Raw genomic sequence first — 10,534 nt, 5'->3', positions numbered from 1 at the left:
GTCTTTTATTCCATAAAATTAACCTAAAAAACGATGCCTACTACCTGATCCAAAAAATTTACTTCATGTGGACACATTGGATATAACTTCGGGAACAATGATTTCTTAGCCTCATTTGTGGATTCATGTTGGCATGCTACTTCTTCAAACAGTTCTTGATTGTTGTTGTTATTTTGTTCTTTTTGGTGTTGTTTGGATTTTTGTGTGTGTTTTCACTGTGTGAAATGATTGTGCCAATTCACTTTGTGTTTATTATTTGTGTGCATTAAATTTATTTTTAACGTTAAACAAACATTTCCTTGTTAAATTACAAGCAAGTGTAACCTGGTCCAAAAAAGGCAAACTTGCTTAATGGCTAATCCTGTAATGTGTTAAATTGTAAAGTATTTTACCCTGCTTTGTGGCTAAAAACAAACCCCAAAAGGTATTATGGTGAATCAGTATGTTTTCTAATCTAGCCCTAAGCAGGTTTTATTTAATTTTTACATTACCCACAAAAAAATTAAAAAAACATTTGCAGTTAATTCTACAAACCTATTGGTAGGTGTTTAATGTGCCAGCTTACATACTTACTTGAGCTTTCTACAATCTAATTTACATTACTTAAAAACTCATGCTACAATAGTCGACTTATGTAAGGTTTAAAAATCTAATATTTCCAGACAAGGAAGGAGACTTTAATAAATCAAAATATATTTTATTTGTGTAAACATTTTTTTTGGGGAAAAACAAAATATTTGTGGCGCAGGAGCGCCAACATACGATCCAGGACCACTAGCATGCCTACTACATGGCCCCTCAACCTCTGCAAACCAGCAAACATTTCTTGCATCCGCCTCTGGTCCTCTGTGGGTTAAAAAAAATGTGTGGATTACTAAAGTTACACCTTAATTTATATGTTACCAAACAATTTAAAAATCAGACTATACAAAAACAAAAGAAAAGAAATAAATACAAAAAAATAGGGACAACTACGCAAAAATACTACATTTGTTGGTACCGTAAACAAGAAAGACACAAGTGTGAGTGTTTGGACATGTGTCATATGTGTAAGGGGAAAACATCCATTGTTTCACAAAGATATATATCCAAAACATTAGAAAAACTTGACAATTTTGAACAGCACAGGCAAAAGGACAACATCAAAAAAAAAAAAAAAAAATTTCAAAAGCAACCATAGTTTAAAAGGGAAACATACCAGTCATTATGCTGACTGGGCCAGGAGCCCCAAAATCTTCCTCCTCAGAGGTGGACCAGTGCTGGTCGGATGGAGGAGGGGTGATTTGGGAGGAGGTTGAGGGTCAGGAAAAGAGAGGGGTGGGTGGAGGGGAGTCTGAATTTGGAGGGATGGGAATGTGATGAGAGGGAGGGGCATCACTGTCTGCCAGGTCTGGGGTGGAGGGGGAATTTGCGGAAGTGGGGGATAGGGGACGAGCCCGACGTCGTCGAGTTTGTTGACATCGAAGTCTGTGCTCAGCCCCTAAATGAGGTAGAAAAATTTATATTATTGCATATTTAATATTTTTAAATCAAAATTTACACACCCAAAAAAAAATTAAAAAAAAAGCGCGATACGGAAAACATGCACACGCAGGTATGTCCTAAATAAAGAAACAGGGCTAGACGGAAAACATGCACACGCAGGTATGCTTACATTTAAAATGGAAAAAAAATACACTTACTTTCCAGAATTTGCTGATGCAAATTGGCCAAAAGGCGTGGGGATCTGCGGCGTAGATCTGACCATCGCCTTTCGAGCTGGCCGATATTACGGCGGTAGCCCAACTTACACAGCTGGCGCCGCACCTCCGCATAGGCTTGCCGCTTGCGGCGGTTAGTGATGGGGGCCGGATGCTGTGTTATTCTCCAGTCCATCACATCTGTGAGGACCAGGAGTTCGCGATGACAAAATGCTGCGGCTCTCATGATGGCAATGATTTTTTCAACACAAAACAGTTTTAATAATGGTCCCAGAAAAAATTTGATTGGCTAATGTACTTTGAAAATTAACAGAAAGCATTCTTTTGGTTATTGTATGAGTCATGTGACCTACACCCTCACAAATATAATGTGAGTTATGATAGGCTTGATGCAGTGACATGCATAAGCTAATTTAAATATTATTAATAAAGATGAAAAATCTGCATATAAACTAACGCAAAACAATAGTAGCATTCAAACAAACTTTAAAATTTTAAAAACCATCCCCTTGGTACAAACGTACGTATTCTGCGGAAGGAATGACACACACGAACAATAATAAAGTTTATGGACATTGTAAAAAAAAAAAAAAACGGATTGCAAAGATGTGAATACCAATTAAGCTAATGAATATACTGATTGCTATTAATTGATTCAAGTATGTTTGCAGAATGAAATAGCAGGCAATCGAAAAATGACAGGCCCACTTCCGGCTTTGACTTGTGCGAGCGTTCCCTGCAACCAAAGAGGAGACGGACGGTCGCTATTTTGAACGTTCGCTAGCTAGAGGAGGGGTTGGGAGACTATGGGGTGGAAGATTAGCTGCGAGCGAACATACGAACGAGCGCTTGAATTTAAATTTTTTCGCTCGTACACCGAACGAACGGCCACTTGCGTCCGGGTCTGAATCAGGTCCTATGTCCAAAAACCCAGGTCGGACCTGGGTTTTTGGTGGAAAAGAGGTATTTGAAATAATTCTTTTGCTGTCATATATACCCCTTTTACACCGGAGCTAAAACCCGGGTTATTGCAGTGTTAACCCAGGCAGCTCCCTGGTGTAAAAGGGGAGAGAGTTGGATCGCCGGGTCGAGTGACCTGGCAATCCAACCCAGGTAAATAGCAGGGTTTAACACAGGCATAGCCCGTGAAACCCTGCTGTGAGAACAGCGCACTCTGGGTCACGATGACCTGGAGTGCGCTGCAAGCCGGTCGATTGGTCCGGCTTCAGTGGCGCTTGGAGATGATGTCATGTCCTAGCATCCACTTTCACGCCGGGAAAGCCGGGTCTATGCAGACCCGACTTCGGTGTGAGCGGCGCCGACTGAATTCCGGGTCTGATCCAGATAGGAACTCTGGGCCTGATTCAGAGCCACTCGTAAGCGGCCGCTCGTTCGCTCCGAGCGATATTCGCACAACTGCGCATGCGTATGGGTCATAATGCGCATGCGCCAACCAGTCATTGCAGTTGGAAATCGAGCGCTCGCAAAATAGCGAGTGCCTGCTAATTTGAGTGACAGGATGAGGCGTTTGTGGGTGGTAACGGGAAGGTGCTTGAAAACGGGGAGTGGAGATCCGAACGCAGGTGTGCCAAACAGTCAAAACGGGCGTTTTAAGGGTGTGCATAATTAACAAAGCAGCGTCATCGACCACGTCACTTGGTTGTTTCTTAGCCTGAACTGTTCGCATGATTGCGGTAGGAAAATCCAACCACAAGCACTGCGAGCAGTTCAGACGCCTTTCGATGTACTCGATTAATCTAAAAAATAGCGGAGATGACGTAGGATGTGAACGGCCAGGGGGCGTCTTTACAAAATAGCGAGCGCATGTTTCGTTCGCTCGCTCAGACATAGAGGCGTCAACAGACCGCAAAGAGCGAGCGCTCAATTTAAATTTCCGGCCCCTTTTTCTGAACGACCGTTCGCAAATAGCGTCCGGCTCTGAATCAGGCCCAGAGTTCTTGTGAAATTAGATTACAGCAGCAAACAATCGGCCAGATCAGCTTTTCCGTACAGTGGAGATGCTTTGCAAATAAGCATGCCTGTAGCCTGATGAAACGAGCGAGCGCAAATAGCGTCCGGCTCTGAATCAGGCCCTCTGTTCCAACTCCGGGTCAGACCCGGAATTTAGGTGTAAAAGGGGTAATAGTAATGGTGTTTTAATAGAAAATATGTTTTTTTTGTAAATAGGTTTACTTTTTTTTTATACAAGTGATCAGTATTTTATTATTAGATATAATCTTTATTTAGTAAATTTTTAAGAACTGAAAAGCAGAAACATACTCAAAATTCAATTCAAACTAAATAGTATACCTACTCAATAAGTTATCTAGTTAGCCTTTCTGTAAAGCTGGCCATCCACTATACAATTTTCTGTAAGATATCTGTCCAACCTGGCTGGTTGGAATGAAAACCTGGTAATGTATGGGAGCAAATGACAATCGTCCATTTGCTCACAAACACTGGAAAATAGCCAAAAATGGTTGTTCAGACAAATTGGTTAAAACGCTCAAATTGAACCAATTTGAACAAATTGTTTTGTCCTTTTTTCAGTGTTTAAAACTATATGATCAACTGTCCTTTGCTCCCATACATTACCAGGTTTTCATTCCAACCAGCCAGATTGGACAGATATCTGCCAGATAGTGGATGTCCAGCTTAAGGGATACTTGTATGATTGCAGATTGGCATCCTCTGTTTTGCAATGTAGTCAACATGGCTTCAAATCCTTGTACAAAATGCAACTAAAATACCCCTTTCACACTGAAAATTAAATTACCGGGTAATTAAATTTTACCCAGTGGTTTGCTAAACAACCCGGGATTTTTCCCTGTGTGGAAGAGTCATCCCAGGACTAAATTCCTAGGTCTACGACCCGGGTTTTTTGAAGGGTTGGAGACCCGGGAATTTAGTCCCGGGATGACCCTTTCACACAGGCAAAAATCCCGGGTTGTTTAGAAAATTATCGGGTGAAAGTGAATTACCAGGTAATTTAATTTTAAGTGTGAAAGGGGTGTCAGACAGAAAATGGCAAAAAACCTGGCATGCAAATGCCGGGTTAAAGTCGGGTTTTTTGCCATTTTCTGTCTGAAAGTGGTATAATTCCGAACATGCTGGAATGTCTGCAAGCCATTTTGTAGTTTTGCACCACTTAGCAGCCACAAGCATATGTACTAACAAGCAATGAACCAGAAAGGAGACATACCCAGTGATCATATTTAGGGGCATATTTATCATATCAAAAAATTATCAATCTTCTGAAAATGAAAATTTGGATGATTGAGGCATTTTTCTTTACCATCAAGGATGTACTGCAGTAAACTTCGGGGATATCTGCTCAAGTTCCCCTTTAATGCACCCAAAAACAGTGCCCATTAGTGTATATGGGGACAGTGAAAAAAATACAATATTATGAGCTTTTTAGAACTTGGCCCTGTTTGCTAATGCCATCTTTAGCTGATGTTAGCCCATTGTATCCTACAGTATGGGCGACATTTCGCATATACATACCACTAGCAGCTCAGCGGGCAAACATGCCCAGGAACTGGAGGTAAATTGACTGGACAAGCAATCACTTTACTTTTTAACCTTAATCAGGATGGTCTCTTTTCAGAGACGATGTCCCAGCATCTCATTAATGATACATAGCCCTAAAAGCAAATTCCAGATCACTAGTCTGTTTAGTGGAGGTCATTGTAAAGTAACATTTAAAGCAGTCCTTGTGTAGAAAAGTTGTAGCAGAATTATATGAAATATGTAATCTCCTCAAACACTCTATTAATGTCCTCTTGAGACTTGAAGCTAAAGATGTCACGAATGGTGTCTGTGAGTTACCTGTCTCAGGTGATGAGTGGGTTTCATTGGAGACCGGCATGACTGGAACCACAGATGACGTAGATAGCTCTATTGCAAGATTTATGTAGCAGAGAGAACTGCCTTTGATGATGAGTGACAGGAACTTGGAGGAACCAGACTGGGACCGGCAGGAAGATTTGTTGAGTTGAACTGGTGTACTTGGAACTTGACTCTGGACTGGAATAACGTGGATTGAACTGATGAACTTGGAACTTGACTCTGGACTGGAATAACATGACAATGGCTGAAGGGAAATCAGGTAAAGCTGAGACGAGGGCTAAACAGGGTAATCCAGAAATGGTGTGACAAAGGCTGGAACTCAGGTGCAGGCTGGATAGGGTAATTGGGAATAACAGGTTCATGGAATGGGTAGGTTTGGGATTTTAGGTTCAGGGAGGGAGTGGGTAGGTAGAAGGAGCAGGAGTTGATCCACAGCAGGAAGCACGATGCAGGTTTGCAAGGGTGCCAGGGACCAACCAGGAGTAGGGCTAGCAGAGCACAGGACTAAGGTCAGGAGCACAGGAACTCACTATTAGCTGATGCTAGCAGGATGTCTGGATTGACAGGTATTGCTGTAACAAGTTTTCTGGATGCATCAGGGGTTGCTGTAGCAGGATTTCAGGATTGCACCAGGGGTTGCTGTAGCAGATTTTCTGGATTGCACCAGGGGTTGCTGTAGCAGGATTTCTGAATGCACCTGGGGTTGCTGTCAGCAGGAGTCAGGGATACACTAGAACACAGAACAGCATGAACCATACACCACAGAAGTAATGAGATGTTCAGCCCCAGAATGCTATCAAGGGAGGATATATCTATCCTGGGTCTGGCAGCAATTGGAGGATACGGACAGGTGGTCTGGCAGTAGCATTCTGAGTGGTGGAAGGCACAACATGCAGAGGGAGTATTCATCTCTGCAGCACTGAGTCAGAACTACACCTGTGATTCCAATCAGGGCTAGCAGTGCTCACAGACAGGAAAGGACCCAGGTGAAATAATCACTGTGGAAGGAATGCATAGAGAAGTGCTGTAGCAGCATGATCAGAACAGATCCCCCAGGCAAATTACACACACAGATCCATGGAGACAGCTGGCAGTGGTAAGTCAACAGGCAAATGGTGAAACTAGACATGGTCGTGACAAAAGAGGCTTTTGACAATATCTTGTGTGATCACCTATGCCATATTTTTATGTTTAGAGATTTTGGATCCCATTTTGTATGATTTGTGCATTTGCAAAAAAAACAAGCACACCAGAACTTGGGGATTTCCAGAAGAAACTAGTCCTGGCCAAGTTCGGATCTCAAAATGAGGAAAACATAATTTTCTTGGAAATCTCAGATCTCACATGTTTTGGATTAAATATGAGTCCAGCCCTCATGGACAGGTGTAATTTCACACAGTAGAGTGTATGGAGAGGGTGTGGGCTGTAGATGTCCTTCAAATAGAAGCCATTAGGATGCCATTAAAGAGAGTTGTAGGTAGATGGAGTGGGAAGGTGTAACAGACTGCAGACATCTTTGTCACTGTCTTTGTTTGTCAGACACTAGTTAGCAGCTGCAATCCAGTGCAAACAGGCTCTTGTGTATGTTTGTTACAATGATCCTGACGTGAACTGCCCTTACTCACAATTGTTTTTCCATAAGGATATCTATCTACACTACAGTATATATTGTAATTTGTGTATGAGGGCAGGGACAGTGTGATGTCAAGCTTAGCTGTCCAAAAATTACTGTGCTGTCTGAGCGAGCTGGATCCCAAAGAAGTCAGAATTTCCAGGGTTTTTTTTTAAAAAAAAATCAAGTCTAATGGGTAAATTTACTAAGAGTCGAGATGGTCCCGATTTTCAAAGTGATTTATCTCGCTGGACCTCGCCAAAATTCGGTTGATTTAATCCCTTTTCTTTTACCAAATTTACCAACAGGCGATTTGAGGCTAAACGAGTTTGCCGATGGTGAAGCAAAATGAGATATCTCTCCCGAGTAACTCGTTTTGCAGGAAATTACTCACCCGAGATTGCAGTGTTTTCTCTCTGCAAATCTCTCCCAAGCTAGCAGCCTGCACATTACAGTGAGATATGTGCTTGCTGCTTGTGTGTTCAAACTTGTAAAAAATAGATAAATGTTTTTTTTTTTAAATTACGTGAGGTCCCCCCCAAAACACTAACCAGCCCCGGTCTTGCCAGCCTATCAAGGTTCTTAACATTACAGGGAAAAAAATGTGTAGGGTTCCACTGTAATGTAAGAACCAGCACAAGGCAGCAGGGACAGAGCTGGTTTTAAATATACGGAGAATAAATAATTACGTGAGTTCCACTGTATATTTAAAACTAGCCCTGGACCCTTTCTAACGGGGGACTTTCACCCTTTCACCGGGCCCCCCAGCCGCAGCATCAGCCCTGACCATTAGTCAGCTCAGTCCAAGGATCCCTGGGGAGTTGGGGACCCCCCCCAGTAAAGGGGTCCCCCTCTCCAGGGCACCCCTGGCCTAGGCTGATAGCCTGGGGCTATCCCCGCCACCCTGAGTGGTGGGTGGCAGGTTGATAGTGTAAGGTGTAGTGTAAAATTTAGATTTTTCATCATTGTCTTTACAACAGAACTACAGGTCCCAGCAAGCCTCCCCCGTATGCTGGTACTTGGAGAACCACAAATACCAGCATGCAGGGCATTAAGGGCCCACTGGTACCTGTGGTTCACCTGTAAAGAAATTGTTAATAAAGCACACAACACACCATGAAAATAAAGCTTTATTGCATCCATAAACACACTGGCTGGGACCAATGTGGGCGTAGCCAATGAGTGGGTTCTCTAAGTACCAGCATACGGGGGAGGCTTGCTGGGACCTGTAGTTCTGTTGTAAAGACAATGATGAAAAATCTAAATTTTACACTACACCTTACACTATCAACCTGCCACCCACCACTCAGGGTGGTGGGGATAGCCCCGGGCTATCAGCCTAGGCCAGGGGTGCCCTGGAGAGGGGGACCCCTTTACTGGGGGGGTCCCCAACTCCCCAGGGATCCCTGGCCTGGGCTGACTAATGGTCAGGGCTGATGCTGCGGCTGGGGGGCCCGGTGAAAGGGCACCCATGGCTGTGGCATCAGTCCCCAGTTAGAAAGGGTCCAGGGCTGGTTTTAAATATACGGTGGGACTCACATCATTTTTTCTCTCCGTATATTTAAAACCAGGTCTGTCCCTGCTGCCTTGTGCTGGTTCTTACATTACAGTGGAACCCTACACATTTTTTTCCCTGTAATGTTAAGAACCTGGGCAGGCTGGCAAGCCCGGGGGTGGTTAGTGTTTTGGGGGGGACCTCACGTAATCTTTTAAAAAAACTATCCCTATTTTATCCATTTACAGAAAGAAACATAGACAAATCACAATGATTTGTATATGTTTCTGACCATCTCGCAGCTCAGGGGGTTGAGAGTTTGAAAAGTGATTTTGACAGAGAGTTTGCTCCTATCTCACCCGAGTTTGTCATCCCGATTTTTGGTAAATTTGAGATTTATATTTTTGGTGAAAAGTACTTCCGATTTGGCCCGATGGTGATTTGATTCGAGATTGCTATCTCACCCAAGTTTTACGAGGGAGATGAGAGAAATCTCTCTCTAACTCACCAGACTTTACCTTTAGTAAATTTGCAAGCAGGAAAAAAAATCAATAAATCACTCGAGATGGTCATCTCGACCTATCTTGAATCTTAGTAAATGTACCCCTAAGATTCACCATAAAACATATTTTAGGGGAATATTGTGTGTTTTTGAGAGGCAGCATATATTACTGTACTTACTGGTTTTAGTGTCCCTGTCAGCTGCACTCCTAAATGTATAAGTGCAAAAAATATCTGGTGTCCAAAAAAAATCTCAAGTCTTTTATAAATAAATTCAATTAAAATCAAATATCAAAAGAATGTTGTGTGTTTTTGAGAGACATCATATATTACTGTACTTACTAGATGTGGTGTCCCTGACAGCTGCAGTGCAAAAAACACTTTTTTCTGGTGTAAAAAATATTCATATATTATAATTCAATTGAAATTATATATATATATATATATATATAATATTGTGTGTGTTTTGAGAGGTAGTATATATTAATGTACATACAGGGTGTGAGGTCCCTGTCAGCTGCACACCAGCAATTATAAATGCAAAAATACTTTTTTTTAATGTCTACAAAAAGCTCAAGTCTTTCATAAATCAATTGTTATAACATTTCAAGGGAATATTGTGTGTTTTTGAGAGGTAGTGTATATTACTGTAATTACTGGGTGTGATGCCCCACGCAGCTGCATCCCAAAATATATAATTGCAAAAAAATATTTTTTTCTGGTGTCAAAAAAACATCTCAAGTTGTTTAATAAAACTGCATGGTAAAGGTAACAGTACCCTTATTTCCCTGTCTTATTGTAAGTACACTTGGTGTGGTTGCAGTTAAATTCAACTACAGTAGCTTTACTCATGTCCTGGTGTAAAAATTGATCTTGGATCAGTCAATAGAAAAACAGGAGCAACCCAGTACTCATGCCAGCAGCCATAGTACTTCTTCGACATCTACTTTTAAAGAAGGTCAAGTGGTAAGAAGAAGGTGACACCCACACTGGCAAGGAAAGGCTCAGACCATGGCCATTATTTGCAAGTTGTGGTCCTGCTACTGCTCTATCGTGCATTAGAATGCCTATTGAGAAAGCTAGGACCAAACAGAGTCATCTTCTGTAATGTAATGTGTCACCTTTAAAAGCGGAAAATTAGTGCACAAAAAGAACACTAATGCTTCACAAACTGCACATATCCCTAAAGAGATCCTAAGGGTGTCTAGGAGTGCTATGTGTGAGTCTGACATTTCTGATTCTGACAGTGTAAACATAGAGAAGCCTCCTACCATTTCTAAGCCCTCTGCAAATGTGAGAATGAGTAGTTGTAAAAGCTGTGATGATGATGGTTTAGACAAAGAAATTGAGGGTGTTACTGTGAAAGTACAACAG

At 42.1% G+C, this 10,534-nt stretch overlaps 1 long non-coding RNA gene across 2 annotated transcripts; it reads right to left on the bottom strand.

Annotated features, from left to right (window-relative positions):
- Positions 1-763: 763 nt before the first annotated feature.
- LOC148454925 (uncharacterized) lies at positions 764-6,318 on the bottom strand. Of its 2 annotated transcripts, XR_015873009.1 has the most exons (4): positions 6,083-6,318; positions 5,532-5,776; positions 1,199-1,480; positions 764-846 (listed from the first exon to the last, which is right to left on the bottom strand). It is a non-coding gene; the product is annotated as an uncharacterized LOC148454925 (long non-coding RNA). The 2 variants fall into 2 exon arrangements; XR_015873008.1 differs by having other exon boundaries at positions 5,532-6,318.
- Positions 6,319-10,534: the final 4,216 nt, after the last annotated feature.

This window comes from Taudactylus pleione, unplaced genomic scaffold (genome assembly GCF_031769625.1).
Source record: "Taudactylus pleione unplaced genomic scaffold, aTauple2 ptg000967l, whole genome shotgun sequence".
Lineage (NCBI taxonomy): Eukaryota > Metazoa > Chordata > Amphibia > Anura > Myobatrachidae > Taudactylus > Taudactylus pleione.
The sequence above is the reverse complement of the archived record's forward strand: the minus strand, read 5'-3'. Positions and strand labels throughout refer to the sequence as shown.